Source organism: Balaenoptera ricei, chromosome 9 (genome assembly GCF_028023285.1).
Source record: "Balaenoptera ricei isolate mBalRic1 chromosome 9, mBalRic1.hap2, whole genome shotgun sequence".
Lineage (NCBI taxonomy): Eukaryota > Metazoa > Chordata > Mammalia > Artiodactyla > Balaenopteridae > Balaenoptera > Balaenoptera ricei.
The window spans coordinates 4,961,583-4,977,604 of record NC_082647.1 but is presented as its reverse complement, the minus strand read 5'-3'; positions in this window follow the sequence as shown (position 1 = coordinate 4,977,604).

The following is a 16,022-nucleotide window of genomic DNA, read 5'->3' as shown; positions in this document are numbered from 1 at the left end:
TCAAAGAACCATAAACACACAGCAGGTTTTCATGCTTTCCCCTCTCTTATTCATTAATTGTGGGATAGCTTATAGAGTACGTCAGTGGAGAAAACACAATTCTTTTAATGACCTAACATCTCTGATTATTTAGAAGAAGGCATCACTTCTGAAGGAGAATACCATGTGAGCAAAGAGGCATCTACACAAAATATTGAAGGCAGAGGATGCTCACTTCATCCAGGCAATAAAATGGCAAGGATTTATGTCCTCTACCTACTACCTACCTACCTGCCTACCTACCTACCTACCTATCTATCCATCCAATAATTCAAATAGTCAAGATTTATAAACATCATCTTGGGAAATCCCAATTTGTTACAAAATGCACTTTCTCTGCATTTTCTGAGTTCTTGACAAGGGGAAGGAACTTTGGCCATGTGCTTGTCTCAGCTGTCTATTTCAAAGAAGAGGGATGAATATTTCCATGTTTACTTCTGACAGATGAACTTCCAATGAAAGAAACATATATTCAAGCTAAGTTAGACTTTCATATTAATGTTCTAATTTCACTAACTTTTAGATTACTGGATTTTAAAATCCATACTTATTTTTTAAATTAGGGCAAGTCTCCTTCCTGATGCTACCCATCAACTAATTCTGTTCATTTATTCAGAACTACTATGTACTTATAATATGCAGATTCAACTTATACAGCTTATGAAGAAATACATTTCCAGCACATTTACTTTGTGTTACCCATTATTTATCAATATTTGAAATACATAGGTTGTTTCAACCAACTGTGTTCTACTAAGAGCTGTAGTAATTATTCAGTTATTTAATACTTTGAACCTTAAGATCACAGGAGAAAATTGCTTCTAATTCAAATTTATATACATATTTTTGTTGCAGACACATGTGATCAGGTCAACAGTCAGTAATGGACTTTTAAATATAAAAAATATGTTAGATCAAACTTCTGTAGGGGGAAGGAATTCAGGAAACTAGTAATGATGTAAAAATTTTGACTATTAAATACAAGCTTTCCTTTTAAATCTATTTTTAATTTAAAAACCGGTGGTAGGGGGCTTCCCTGGTGGCGCAGTGGTTGAGAATCTGCCTGCCAATGCAGGGGACACGGGTTCGAGCCCTGGTCTGGGAAGATCCCACATGCCACGGAGCAACTGGGCCCGTGAGCCACAATTACTGAGCCTGCGCGTCTGGAGCCTATGCTCCGCAACAAGAGAGGCTGCGATGGTGAGAGGCCCGTGCACCGCGATGAAGAGTGGTCCCCACTTGCCGCAACTAGAGAAAGCCCTCGCACAGAAACGAAGACTCAACACAGTCATAAATAAATAAATAAAAGAACGTGAATTTCTTTTAAAAAAACTGGTGGTAGGGGTTCCCTGGTGGAGCAGTGGTTGAGAATCTGCCTGCCAATACAGGGGACACAGGTTTGAGCCCTGGTCCGGTAAGATCCCACATGCCGCGGAGCAACTAAGCCCGCGCGACACAACTACTGAGCCTGCGCTCTAGAGCCTGCGAGCCACAACTACTGAGCCCACGTGCTGCAACTACTGAAGCCTGCGTGCCTAGAGCCCATGCTCCGTGACAAGAGAAGCCACCGCAATGAGAAGCCTGCGCACCGCAACGAAGAGTAGCCCCACTCACCGCAACTAGAGAAAGCCTGTGTGCAGCAACAAAGACCCTATGCAGCCAAAAATAAGATAAATAAATAAATTTATTTTAAAAAAAGGTGTTAAAATACACATAACATAAATTTACCATCTTAACTATCTTTAAGTGTACAGTGCAGTAGTGTTAAGCACATTCGCACAATCTCCAGAACTCTTCATCTTGCAAAAGTGAAACTCTATAACCATTAAACAATTCCCCATATCCCCTTCCCCCCAGCCCCTGACAACCACCCTTCTACTTTCTATGAATTTGATCACTCTACAAAACCCACATAAGTGGAATCACACAGTATTAATACAAGCTGTACTTTTGTATTTAAAAAAAGGGTGGTAGGTATAAAATTGCTATGATATGTAGATTTCATTGGATATATTTAATAAATATTTTATTTTAAAGTATTAATGTGTCAGAAATCAAACTTTTTGCCACTATCTAAACTTATGAATTAAAGTTCTGAAGGTCAATTCAAAAGGTATAAGGCAATACTTAATTTTCCAAATTTCACTTAGGGAGTATGTGAGTAGAAAAGAAGCCCAGTGATCCCAATTTACTCTCTTTGTTTGTTTGTTTGTTTGGTCGCGGCCCGTGGCTTGCGGGATCTTAGTTCCCCCATCAGGGATTGAACCCGGGCCAGTGCAGTGAAAGCACCAAGTCCTAACCACTAGACCGCCAGGGAATTCCCTACTCTTTTTGTTTTATACACAAGAGATTAAATGATTTGCATATAGTCAAGACCTAGTTGACTGTAGTGCATGAGAGAGAACCTAAGTAAGACTCCTGATACCTAAGAGCCCCTTCGCACCACAGATTCTGTTGTCCATACATTTTATATATTTATTTCAATTTTAACCACACTATTCACATATAATCTGTGTGAATACTTAGTATAGTCAAGAATCCTTGGTAATAAAAAAATACCTTATATCTCTAGCATAAGTTAGATTTTTATATAATAAACTTAAATAGACAAATCTGTATTTGGTAATATGGTATTCTGTTTTAAGTAAGATTAAGTGTATCAACCTATAAATGACCAGTACACTAATATGGACTTACAGAGGTAGGATAGGCCTCAGAGGTCATCTAATCTGAAAAATACAGAATAAATCAAGGCACAGTGAAGTAAATTGCCCACAAATAACCTTCAGGAAATTCTGAAACCTATTTGAAATGTTAAAGACATGAGTTATGTGACTATCCATAAATATTTCTTAATCTTTTAAAAGGGATCCTTTAAGAAATTTCAAAATAAATGAATGAAATCCAATAATTTAAAACTCAAGTGCTGTTATTTCTATGAGATCTCGGATTATATGTTCATTTGTTCATTGGAAGAAAAATCACATTTTCATTTCTTATATTTTATTTATATTAGAGAGAGCACTTCAATATTAATTCAAATATCTATCCATTAAATGCAAAAATGTTAATGCAATATTAAAAATGAAATTTAAATGAAAGCAAGGGGATATCACATTAAGGTTTCCATGGCAACTCTCACTACACTTTTCAGCTTCTGAATTGTAATATGGTCATTTATTACAGGCTCATATAAAATATAATTTTGCAAATATTTAAAGATGTATAGGTTAATTCATGTCAATTTAAGGCTTCATATGCAATGTAATATAATACATCAGACTAAGAATACTCTAAATATTAACCCATATTCTTAATTTAGACATACTATATAAAACAGATGCAAACTTCCTAAATTTTGAATAATCTGTTATTAAATAATTTGTGTTTTGAATAGCACTCACATGAATTATAGCATTTTGCAGGTCCCATGATGGTTGAAATCTGAACTTTATGTTACGTAAATACGAATATAGGCAGGGTCAAGTGCCTCTCTCTTTAGCTTAGCAAGAGTTTGAAATTACAGATTACACATTTTGCCAGAGTAGGCAAAATGTAAATTCATTAGTTCACACCAGTTGAAAGTCCAGGAACTGAATTATGTAGAAGATCAAACGATACTGTCAGAGCCCTCCTGGCTCTGCTTTTTCTACAGCCTTCAGCAGTACACAGTAACGTACTGAGAACTCAAAAAAGTAACCATCTGTTAACCAAGCAATATCTCTTTATTTATCTAAAGGAAAAAATTGGACTACTACAAAGCTATATGTATAAGGATTTAGAAAAAAATGTACACAATCTAAATATCCATCAATAGGGTGGGTTAAGCAAACTACGGTATACAGAGCTTTGACAATGATTAGATCCGTATTGATGTGGAAAGGTGTCCATAGCACACTGTCAAGTAAACAAAGTATAAAACAGCATGTACAGTAAGGAAAAAACCAGAACAAATCGAAACAAAAAGCCAAACACTATCTCACAAACAATGTGCATACATGTATAGAGAAAAGTCTAGAATGATATACTCCAAATATTAATAGTAGAGATCTCTGGGTGGTGGGATTATGACTACTCTATTTCTTGATATTATTTTTCTGAGGTTTTTCAAACGAATATAATTAGAAAATAAATATAAGGTGTAAATAAAGTAAATACTCTCTGTTATTGGTGTGAAGATACTGATATTCTTCTCCACTGAGAGCAGGAGTATCGATTGGAAAAAACCTCCTTGAGACATTTGATATCGTGAAAACGTTGCAGCAAATCTATTTCTATATTCTACTTTTTAAAATATTCAGGAAATTGGAAACCACTCACATATTCAAGAATGATTAAATAATTATATATCTGTAAGAGGGAATACTAAATATCATGTTATAGAATATTTCTATGTGAAAATACTACTGATAACATGTCAGATCAGGATGCCCTTAGGGGCAAGTAATAGAAAAAACCCTGACTCAACGTACATTATAAAATCTCTGGGTAACCACGGCAGTCGAACATACCCGTTTGCTTCTAATTCCTCCTGAAACCAAACTGCAATGACAGAAAAGGGGAAAAAGTAAAAACTCATAAAGACAAAGAGGGGGGAAGAGACAATAGTAACACAATTTCTGAAGCTAGAAAGCTGGTGAATGGGGATGGGTCTGTGGACCCAGTAAAACAGATGACATGGGCAGCTCAGCAGAGCCCAGAAGCAGGCTGATTTACCCAGCGGAACTCAAAAAATACTCAAGAAAGGAACACCTTTGGAAAGTGGGAGCGCCATGGAGGAATTTACATGAGAGATGAGAAGAACCCAGGTCTCCCCCAGAAATCAAGACCTACTGGGGGTTTTAGAGGCTAGTGCCTCCCCCACACCCAACCATTAAACTTTTACAAAATGTTGAGGCCAGACTGCCCTATTCCTATGCGTTCGCGTGTATATGTTATAATTACGGTAACCTATGATGTTATGAGACGCATTAAAAATGAACCTTAGTGAACTGATTAGAACTTCCCCAAATCTGCTGATCCCTTCTTTTTCTAACTTTAGCATACAATGTTTAGTTTCGCTTGTCTTTGAACCCTATATTTTTAAAAATACTTGGTTATTTTTTATTTTTTGGCTGTGCCCACTCAGCATGTGGGATCTTAGTTCCCCAACCAGGAATGGAACCTGTGTCCCCCCCCCAGTGGAAGCGCTGGCATCGCATTCACTGGACCACCAGGAAATTCCCTCTTTGAACCTTATTTTTTAAAGAATCTCCACATAAAAAATGTATGAGTGTTCATGGCAGCATTATTCATAATAGCCCCAAATTGGAAGCAACCTAAATGTCTTTCAACGGATGGAATTTTTAAAAAGTGGTATACATTTCCATAATAGAATATTACATGGCAATAAAAAGGAATGAAGTACCCACACTTGCTGCAACAGGGAAGAATCTTGAAAACATTATCCTAAGTGACAGAAGCCTCACAAAAGGCCACCTATTGTGTGATTTCATTTATAGGAAATGTTCAGAATAGGCAAATCTATAGAGTCAGAAAGTAGATTAGTGGTTGCCAGGGGCTGGGGAGAATGACTGATAGTGGATATGGAGTTTCTTTGGGGGATGATGAAAATTTTCTAAAATTAAAATAGTTGTACAACTCTAAATAAACTAAAACCCACAAGGGTATACTTTAAATGGGTGAAGTTTATGGTATGTGATTTATATCTTAATAAAGCTATCAAAAAGGTATTATGCTGAAAGTATTCTTCTGCAATTTTTTGTTTTTAATTGTCCGTGCCATGTGTGGCATGTGGGATCTTAGTTCCCCAACCAGGGATGGAAACTGTGCCCCCTGCACTGGGAGCGCGGAGTCTTAACCACCGGACTGCTAGGGAAGTCCTTCTTCTGCAATCTTTTAAGAAAATTCAACATTATGTTTCTAAGATTTATCTAATGTTTATGCATCTTGCAGTAGTGCATTCATTTTTAATGCTGTTGAGGGCTTAGTAGTATGGATAAACTACCATTTGTTTATCCATTCTATGGTGAGTGGATGTTTGTTGATTCTGGCTTTTGCAGGTACAATGCTAATATATTTATACATCTCTCCTGCTGCATAGGAGCAAGAACTTCTCAAGGGTATATGCCAGACGAAAGGGATATGTGTGTTACGTGCTGTTCCACACACAGCTGGTTTGCATTCCCACCAGCACTGAACTGGGCTTCCCTTTGTTGCCTACCTTCTTCAGCACTTAGTACTGCCAGCCTTCAAGTTTCTGTCAACCAGGTGTGTATGAAATGACATCTTAAGATCTTAACCTGTATTTCCAATTACCAATGAGATTGAACCTCATTTCATGTTTCTTGACTATTCCTGTTTCTCCTTCTGTGAAATGCCTCTAAATGTTTTGCCCATTTTCCTATGCATTAATTCTTCCTTATTGATTTGTGTGTACACCACATGTATACACAATTATAATGAATTAGAAAAGCTAATGAACAGAAAAAAATTACAATGTGTATATTCATCTGTGTATATATTTAATTCGGTTTGTATATTAAACATGTTCACATGGGTTGCAAATATACTTTCAGTTTGTAGCTTTTCACTATCTTCTGATGAATAAAATTTCAAAGTTTTAATGTTGTCAAAAATTTTCTTTTCTATTATGGCTATTGATTGCTTTTTGTGTCTGTTTGAAGAAGTACTTCCCTACTCCAAGATCACAAATATATTCTCATATACAGTCTTCTGTAGTTTTTAATGTTTTGCTTTTACATTTATGTCTTTAACCATTGAAATGGATTTTTCAAATATATATATAAAGGTCCAGTTTCATTTTTTTCCACGTGTCATCCATCCTTGCTACAATGTGAACAGTCCATCCTTCCCACAGTGATTTGCTACTTCTGACATGTATTAAGCCCCATACTTGGGTGGGTTTGTTCTGCTGCTCTATGCTGTTCTATTTGCTTATCCTTGTACCAATAAGACACAATCTTAATTACTTTAGCTACATAATATCTTTCCATATAAGAGGGTAAGGCTCCCTACCTCAGTCTTCTTTCAGAACACAGAGCAGCATTAGAAGTGCACCACTCAGGGCTTCCCTGGTGGCGCAGTGGTTAAGAATCTGCCTGCCAATGCAGGGGAACATGGGTTCGAGCCCTGGTCCAGGAATATCCCACATGCCGCAGAGTAACTAAGCCCACAAGCCACAACTACTGAGCCCGCGCACCACAACTACTGAAGCCTGCACACCTAGAGCCCATGCTCCGCAAAAAGAGAAGCCACCGCAATGAGAAGCCCACGCACCCCAACGAAGAGTAGCTCCCACTCACCACAACTAGAGAAAGCCCATGCGCAGCAACGAAGACCTAATGCAGCCAAAAATAAATAATTAATAAAATAGATATTAAAAAAAAAAAAAAGTGCACCACTCAGATTTCCTTTGAGAGTGAATCTGCCGCAATGGGTGGGGTTAGTTAACAGCCTCCCCCTAAAGCATCTTCTGGATCTGCTGCAGCAATTGAGCTGAGGTCATGTCCTTCCCAGGCAGCTAACCAATGCCCGAGCAAGGCAGGAGTACTGAGGACTGGCCCAATGTAGGACCCTCTACAGTCTTTGCACCGGCGTTCCCTGTGGTCAGGCCAAGATTTTCTCCGAGTTGTTGTGCAGCCAGTCTGAAGCTCTTCCTGCCAGCCCTTCTCCCTTCCTTCCTCCGCCCACAGGTGTCAGACCTGCAGCACCCTCTGAAGGCTTTCCCTGCCTATTCCTGCTCCTTCTCTTTATCCTTTACATCTTATACTTCTAGCCACATTTTTGCATCTGTCTCCTAGAAGACCTGAACTGATACAAGGGTCCTGGCTGTCCTTGGTTCCTTGCTCTGCTAAATTTAAGAATCATTTAAGTTCCAAAATGAAAGAAAACAAAAATACTTTGTTAGGATTTTGACAGGAATTGCACTGGATCAATTAATCAGTTGCAGAATTGATGTCTTTATAATACTGAGTCTCTCAGTCTATGAACATGTTACCTCTCTCCATTTGTTTAGGTTTTCTTTAGTTTCTTTCAATATAGCCTTGTGATTTGCTCCAAAAGGGCCTTGCATATTTTTGTGAGATTTCTAGGTATCTTATATTTTTAGTTACGATTGAAATTGTGTACTTTTTAAATTCCATTTTTCTAATCCTGTTGCTGGTATTTAGAAATATTTAAATGTTGATCTTTCAACTAACACATTTGCTAAACTCTTAATTCTAATATCTATTTACAGATGGCTTTTGGGTTTCCATGTACACAACCGTACAATCTTAGAATAATGACGACTTTGTTTCTTCCTCACACCTTTTATTCATTTTCCTTGCCTTACTGTGCTGACCCTTTTAGTACAATGTTGAAAGTGACGGCAGACATTTTTGTCTTGTTCTTGATTTTAAAGGTAATGCTTCTACTGTTTCACTATTTAGTAATGTTTACTGTGGGGTTTTTGTAGATACCTTTTATCAGTTCAAGGAAATTCTCTTCTATTCTTCCTTCTATAAGGAAGACTTAATATTGTGAAAAGATGTTGAATTTTATTAAAGGCTTCTCTGTATCTACTGATGTACTCACATTATTTTTTACTTTAATCTCTTCATGAGAAACTTACAGTGACTTATCATGAAATAACTGAATTTTACCAAACACTTTTTCTGCATTGCTTGGTATCTTAACTTTTCCCCCTTTAATCTAGTTTATGTGGCAAACTTTACCGATTTTCAAATGCTAGGCCCACCTTATGTTCCTGGGATAAACCCAACGTGGTCATGATGCTATTTACATTTCATTGAATTGTTTGTTGATTGTCTTTAGTGTTCTTTATATATATATATGTCTTTTTTCTTCCAGTTTTATTGAGATATATTTGACATTCAGCACCGTGCAAGTTTAAGGTGTACAACATAATGATGTGACTTACATACACCATGAAATGATTCCCTCAGTAAGTGTAGTGAACATCCATTCTCTCATATAGATACAAAATTAAAGACACAGAAAAAATATTTTATCCTTGTGATGAGAACTCTTACCATTCACTCTCTTGACAACTTTCCTACACAACATCCAGCAGTGTTAGTTAGTCATGTTGTACATTACACCCCTGGTACTTATACCTGGAAGTTTGTACCTTTGACGGCCTTCATCCAGTTCCCCCCATGCCCACCCCCGGCCTCTAGTAACCACAAGTATGACCTCTTTTTCTATGAGTTTGTTTTTGAAGTATAATTGACCTACCACACTATGCTAGTTCCTGTTACACAACATAGTGATTTGATACTTCTATACATTTCAAAATGATCACCATGATAGGTTTAGTTACCACCCGTCACCAAAGACATTACATAATTATTGACTATATTCCCCACACTGCACATTTCATACCTGTGACTCATTTATTTTGCAACTGGAAGTTTGTACCTCTTAATCTCCCTCACCTATCTCTCATCCCCCTAACCCTCTCCTCTCTGGTGACCACCTGTTTGTTCCCTGTATCTATGACTGTTTCTGTTTTATGTTTGTTCATTTGTTTTTTTAGATTCCAGATATGAGTGAAATGATACAGTATTTGTCTTTGTCCCACTTATTTTACTTAGCATAATAACCTCTAGGTCCATTCATGTTGTTGCAAATGGCAAGATTTCAGTTTTGTTTTTTTTTTAAATAAAGTTATTTATTTTTGGCTGCACTGGGTCTTTGTTGCTGCACGCAGGCTTTTCTCTAGTTGCAGCGAGAGGGGGCTACTCTTCGTTGCGGTGCACAGGCTTCTCACTGCGGTGGCTTCTCTTGTTGCAAAGCACGGGCTCTAGGTGCGTGGGCTTCAGTAGTTGTGGCACACGGGCTCAGTAGTTGTGGCTTGCGGGCTCTAGAGCGCAGGCTCAGTAGTTGTGGCACATGGGCTTAGTTGCTCCGCGGCACGTGGATCTTCCCGGACCAGGGCTCAAACCTGTGTCCCGTGCATTGGCAGGCAGATTCTTAACCACTGTGCCACCAGGGAAGTCCAAGATTTCATTTTTTTATGAGTAATATTCCATTTCGTGTGTGTGTGTGTGTGTACATTCCACATCTTCTTTATCCATTCATCTACTGATGGGCACTTAAGGTTGCTTCCATATCTTGGCTATTGTAAATAATGCAGCAATGAACATGGGGTGCATCTATCTTTTCTAATTAGTGTTTTCATTTTCTTCAGATAAATACTCAGGAGTGGAAATGCTGGATCATATGGTAGCTCTATTTTTAATTTTTTAAGGAATCTCCATACTGTTCTCCATAGTGGCTGCACCAATTTACATTCCCACCAGCAGTGCACTAGGGTTCCCTTTTCTCCACACCCTCACCAACATTTGTTATTTGATGTCTTTTTATAACAGCCATTTTGACAGGTGTGAGGTGGCATCTCATTGTGGTTTTGATTTGGATTTCCCTGATAATTAGTGATGTTGAGCATCTTTTCCTGTTGGCCATTTGTATGTCTTCTTTGGATGAATGTCTATTTAGATCCTCTGTCCATTTTTTAATTGGGTTGGTTTTTTGATGTTGTATGAGATCTTTGTATATTTTGGATATTAACCCCTCATCATTTGCAAATATCTTCTTCCATTCAGTAGGTGGCCTGTTTTGTTGATAGTTTCCTTCTCTGTGCAAAAGCTTTTTAATTTGATGTAATACCATATGTTTATTCTTGCTTTTGTTTCCCTTGCCTGAGATGATATATCCAAAAAAAATATTACTAAGACCACTGTCAAAGAGCATCCTGCCTGTTTTCTTCTAGAAGTTTTAGGAGTCTTACATTTGTCTTTAATCCATTTTGAATTTACCTTTGTGCATGGTGAGAGAAAGTAGTCCAGTTTGAATTCTTTTGCATATAGCTATCCAGTTTTCCCAATACCATTTATTGAAGAGGCTGTCTTTTCCCCATTGTATATTCTTGCCTCCTCTGTATTGGCTTTACTGATCCCTTATTACATTTTTCCCATTTTATTTATCTCTGCTTTTGTTATTACATTTCTTTTATTTGGGGAAGGGGATTTAATTTACTATTCATTTTCTTCTTTAAGGAAATGCTTATTTAGCTCCTTTTTTAGCCTTTCATCTGATCTAATAAAAGGGTTTAAGGCTATAAATTTCCCCCTCAGTATTGTTTTAACAATACTCCTCATATTTGATGTAAATTTCATTAGTGAATTAAATATTTTATATTTTCTATTGCCATATCTCCAATCTATTTTATTTTGAAGTTTATTCCTTACTCTTGAAATATACGCAGATTTTCTATTATCTTTTCATTACTGGTTTCTGACGTAATTGTATTGGCACTGGAGAACTTACTCTGTGATTTCAATCCTTTGAATTTTGTTGACACAGCTTTATGGCCCAGTATATGGTCCCTAAAAAATGTTATAAGCATGCTGGAAAATAATGTATTCTGCACTTGATGAGTGGTGTGGTGTTTGTGAATCATCCTGTTCTATTTTTAGTATCCTTACTGATTTTGTTTTGTTTACTGTTTACCAGTTACTTGGGTGTTAGAATCTCCAAACATAATTCTCAATGTCTCTATTCCCCTTGTATGTCTGTAAGCTTTATATTATCCTGGTGAATTGAAAGTTTTATCAACTTCACTTTTTCTTTACCTCTAGTAAAGATACCTTCTATCCTTCTTACCTTAGTGTCTTTTGTCTGATATTACTGTACATATACCAGCCTTCTCTTAGTTCGCATTTAATGGAGGATCTTTGTCCATTCCTTTAATGTGAAAAATTATAACCTTTTTTTTCTATTCTTGAGCGGTTATTCTAGAAATCATAAGATGCAATCTCTTTATCAGTGTCTAACGTTGATACCTTTCCTTCTCCCAGACAATGTAAGGACCTTAGAACACCCACTCCATTTACCTAACGTTGATACCTTTCCTTCTCCCAGACAATGTACGGACCTTAGAACACCCACTCCATTTACCTAACGTTGACACCTTTCCTTCTCCCAGACAATGTAAGGACCTTAGAACACCCACTCCATTTACCTAACGTTGATACCTTTCCTTCTCCCAGACAATGTACGGACCTTAGAACACCCACTCCATTTACCTAACGTTGACACCTTTCCTTCTCCCAGACAATGTAAGGACCTTAGAACACCCACTCCATTTACCTAACGTTGACACCTTTCCTTCTCCCAGACAATGTACGGACCTTAGAACACCCGCTCCATTTACCTAACGTTGACACCTTTCCTTCTCCCAGACAATGTACGGACCTTAGAACACCCGCTCCATTTACCTAACGTTGACACCTTTCCTTCTCCCAGACAATGTACGGACCTTAGAACACCCGCTCCATTTACCTAACGTTGACACCTTTCCTTCTCCCAGACAATGTAAGGACCTTAGAACACCCACTCCATTTACCTAACGTTGATACCTTTCCTTCTCCCAGACAATGTACGGACCTTAGAACACCCACTCCATTTACCTAACGTTGACACCTTTCCTTCTCCCAGACAATGTAAGGACCTTAGAACACCCACTCCATTTACCTAACGTTGACACCTTTCCTTCTCCCAGACAATGTACGGACCTTAGAACACCCGCTCCATTTACCTGGCTCCTGACTCATGGTGTTCCCCCATGTATTCTTAGTCTGCATGAGTTGTGGATGTATTCATATATACATTCATATCTGTGGGGGTGGGGGTGGTCATTTCTTTCTGCAGTTTCTCACCCATAGAGACTTGTATTTTTGTGTGTCATAATACCTTAGATTGTATTTTGGACATTGCATTTAAGAATTCACTTTTAAAAATAACACGAGGCCTATGAATGATATTGTCATCCTCCTCCAGAGAGGATTTGTTTTGGTCGGGACATATTCTGCTATTACTGGAAGTCCCCCTAAATGACTGTGGGGAGAGTTCAAATTACTGATTCAAGTCTTGTAATGATTACAGTATTTTTCAGGGTTTTTTTTTAGATTGTTTTGATGTGTCCGCTGTCTCAGTTTTCAGAATTACTGACACCAGTTGTTACTGATATAAAGTCTCTGCTCTATTTACAGTCATGCCTTCCTGTTCACTCTGAAAACTGTTTGAGCCCTTGCTCTTGGCAGTCATTTGACTTTGTTGCTTCTCTTGTGTTTTCTATTTCAGTAATTTCTACTCAGTTTTTCTCCTGTGTCCTTTGTGTTTATTCTTTTTCTAACAATTTGTATGTTAGTATTTTCTAATTGTGAATATGATTTCTTATGTGACCTATTGATTATTTAGAAATTTAAACTTTTTTCTAAATTTGGAAACTTTCTAGTTATCCTTTTTGTTGTCGACTTCTGACAATTGCATTATAATGAAGAAAAATAATCTCCATGATACTGACTCTCTGAAATTTGATGTCTTCTCATAGCACATGATCAGTTTTCATAAATTTTCCTTTTGTGTTCAAGATATGCATTCTCATTTTGTCTGCAGAGTTCTACATATGTTTATTAGATCAAGTTTGAGCTTGTGCTTGGATTCTCTCTCTTTAACTGATTTTTTAACTGCTTGGTCTCCCAGGTATATTAAAATGTCTACCATGATGGTGACTGTCAATTTCTCCTTGTAGTCTCTAAATTTTTGCTTTATATTTTTGAAGCTATCTTACAAAGGACATATAAACTAAACCTTCTATCATTAACCAGTTAAGACAGAAAATATTACCACAGTTAAAGTCTACTTATACAGCTCCAGAAGCTTCCTTTGATACTTTTCTGGTCTTTTTAATCTTTAGGCTCTCAACATTTCTGTATCTTTGTTTTGGATGTATTTCCTTAAAAAGCATATAGCAGATTGTTAAAAATCTAGCCTAATTACCCAAGATTTTTCACAGAAGAGTTCAACACATTTATAACTGGATTTATCTCTACCGCATTTAGTGCTCATTTGTCCTATCCACTTTTTCTCCTGTGTTTGTTCATTTTTTGTTTTTCTCTTTTCCCTTTTGCCTCAACATATACTACTGGAGCATATGTTAATTTGCTTCTTTTAGAAGCAGCTCTTCAAATTGTCAAGTTAATACTTAAGTCTAAAGTTGGTCCATATCTTACTCTCCTTCAGAATAATACAAGCTATTTAGATTGATATAATTTCAATTACCTACCTTATATGTACTAGGCTTATAGGCAATGGGATGCCTAGAATTTTTACTTTATATCGTTTCTTCCTCCCATAAATTAGATGTTGTTTTGCACTATCAATATTTCTTTAGATTTATTCAAGTGCTTACTATTTTCTCTACTCACTATTACTTCTTACATTTCAGGCTTTGGGATCATATTCTTCCTCCTTGAAGTCCATCTTTCAGAAGTTCCTTGAGTGAGGCAATTTTTGTGGTAAATTCTCAGTTTCCGTTCATCTGAAAGTGTCTGTTTCATCCTTTTTCTTAGATAATCCATACAGAACAGTAGTCTGCATCAAAGTTTTCTGGAATGATATCAATAATCCAGCATTTGAGAGCTGAAAGCTGAAAACTTTATACAATGGAAGTGATAAGGTGAGCACTACCTTGATTTTATATAGCGTTTATCAGATGAACATCTGAAATATCTTTCATATGCATTTTTTAAAAAACTAGATTCTCACAGTGGTCTCCCTGAGAAGTTCACCTATAAGAAATGTATTTTACGATCCCCCCCTTTTTAAACAAGTAAATGGGATAACTATCCTAAGATCTGTAATCCTCACTCCTGTTATTCTTCTGGTTCTATCCAGCATCCCCGTTATCTGCCATCTGTGGCTCAGGATGTGCCGCTTCTATCTCTTTAAGGTTGATTCTTTTTACAAGTATTAATTTTTCTACAGTGTTCAAGAAATCCCATTGGTATAACTTTTAGTTTAAAAGACTTTTTTATTAGCCAGGATTAATTCCTTCCAACATGTTAGATAACAAATCTTTTTAAGATAACTAAGTCTTTGGTCTGACACATTAATATATAATTGATAATTTAAGTTAATATAAAAGTTCATTATTTTTTAATCATGTTCCTGAAGAATAAGTTATAAATCTGTGAATAACAGCCCATTAAATTAGCACTTCATTTATACAGAGGAGAAATGGAAACTCCTATCATAGCCAAGGCCAGAATTCTGCTAAGAGTCGCTAAGTTTTTCATAAACACATGTAACACACACCCAGAGCTTGATAGGGAAGGTAACAGAATTTTCACATCTCAACAGCTAAAAGGAGAAGTCCTCTTAAGTACAGCAAGAGATTGTCACCCTTACTGATCACACACTCGTATGGGGGGGAAAATAAGCATATTCCCTCAACATACAAATATTTATAAATTACTTATGTGTAACATGTATTGCATGTAATAAGATACAGAAAAATATAAGCTGAAAAAGGATGAACTATGGATAAAATATGTAAATATTTAAAAGTATATTAATGGCAAGATAACATTTATTGATGGCACACAGGTAAGTGGGTATGAATGACAGTAATGTGATCCAATGTAATTTAACTTGACGGCCAATTAGAATGCCATCATTTTAAATTCCATAATGTGGCTAAAGAGCAAATACTGAGCCTAGAGGGGCTGTTAGTCTGACACCTGCCGACAGTTTGGTTCCCCCTCAACCCACAACAAAAGTAGTTCCTAGACAAGGATTTGCTCATTAGGGACACAATCCCAGGAGCCCCCATGAGAGTGGGGAAGTGAGAGGGAAGGATGGGAGGCAATAAACAGTGAGTTAATGAATAGATTATTGCTGTAAGTGACTGGGCATCAGTCCTACCAGGGCCACCCTGAGACACACGTCGTTGTCCTCACTGAGGGGTGAGGAAGCAGGTGCGTTAATCTACCAAACCCTGGCCCTCCCTGCGTAAGGGCTGCCAGGTTTGGGCCCCATGCAGCCCAGCAGGCTCTGGCGTCCAGAGACACCTTCAGAAGTCTTTGGGTTTTGGGAACTGCAGGTAAGCTACA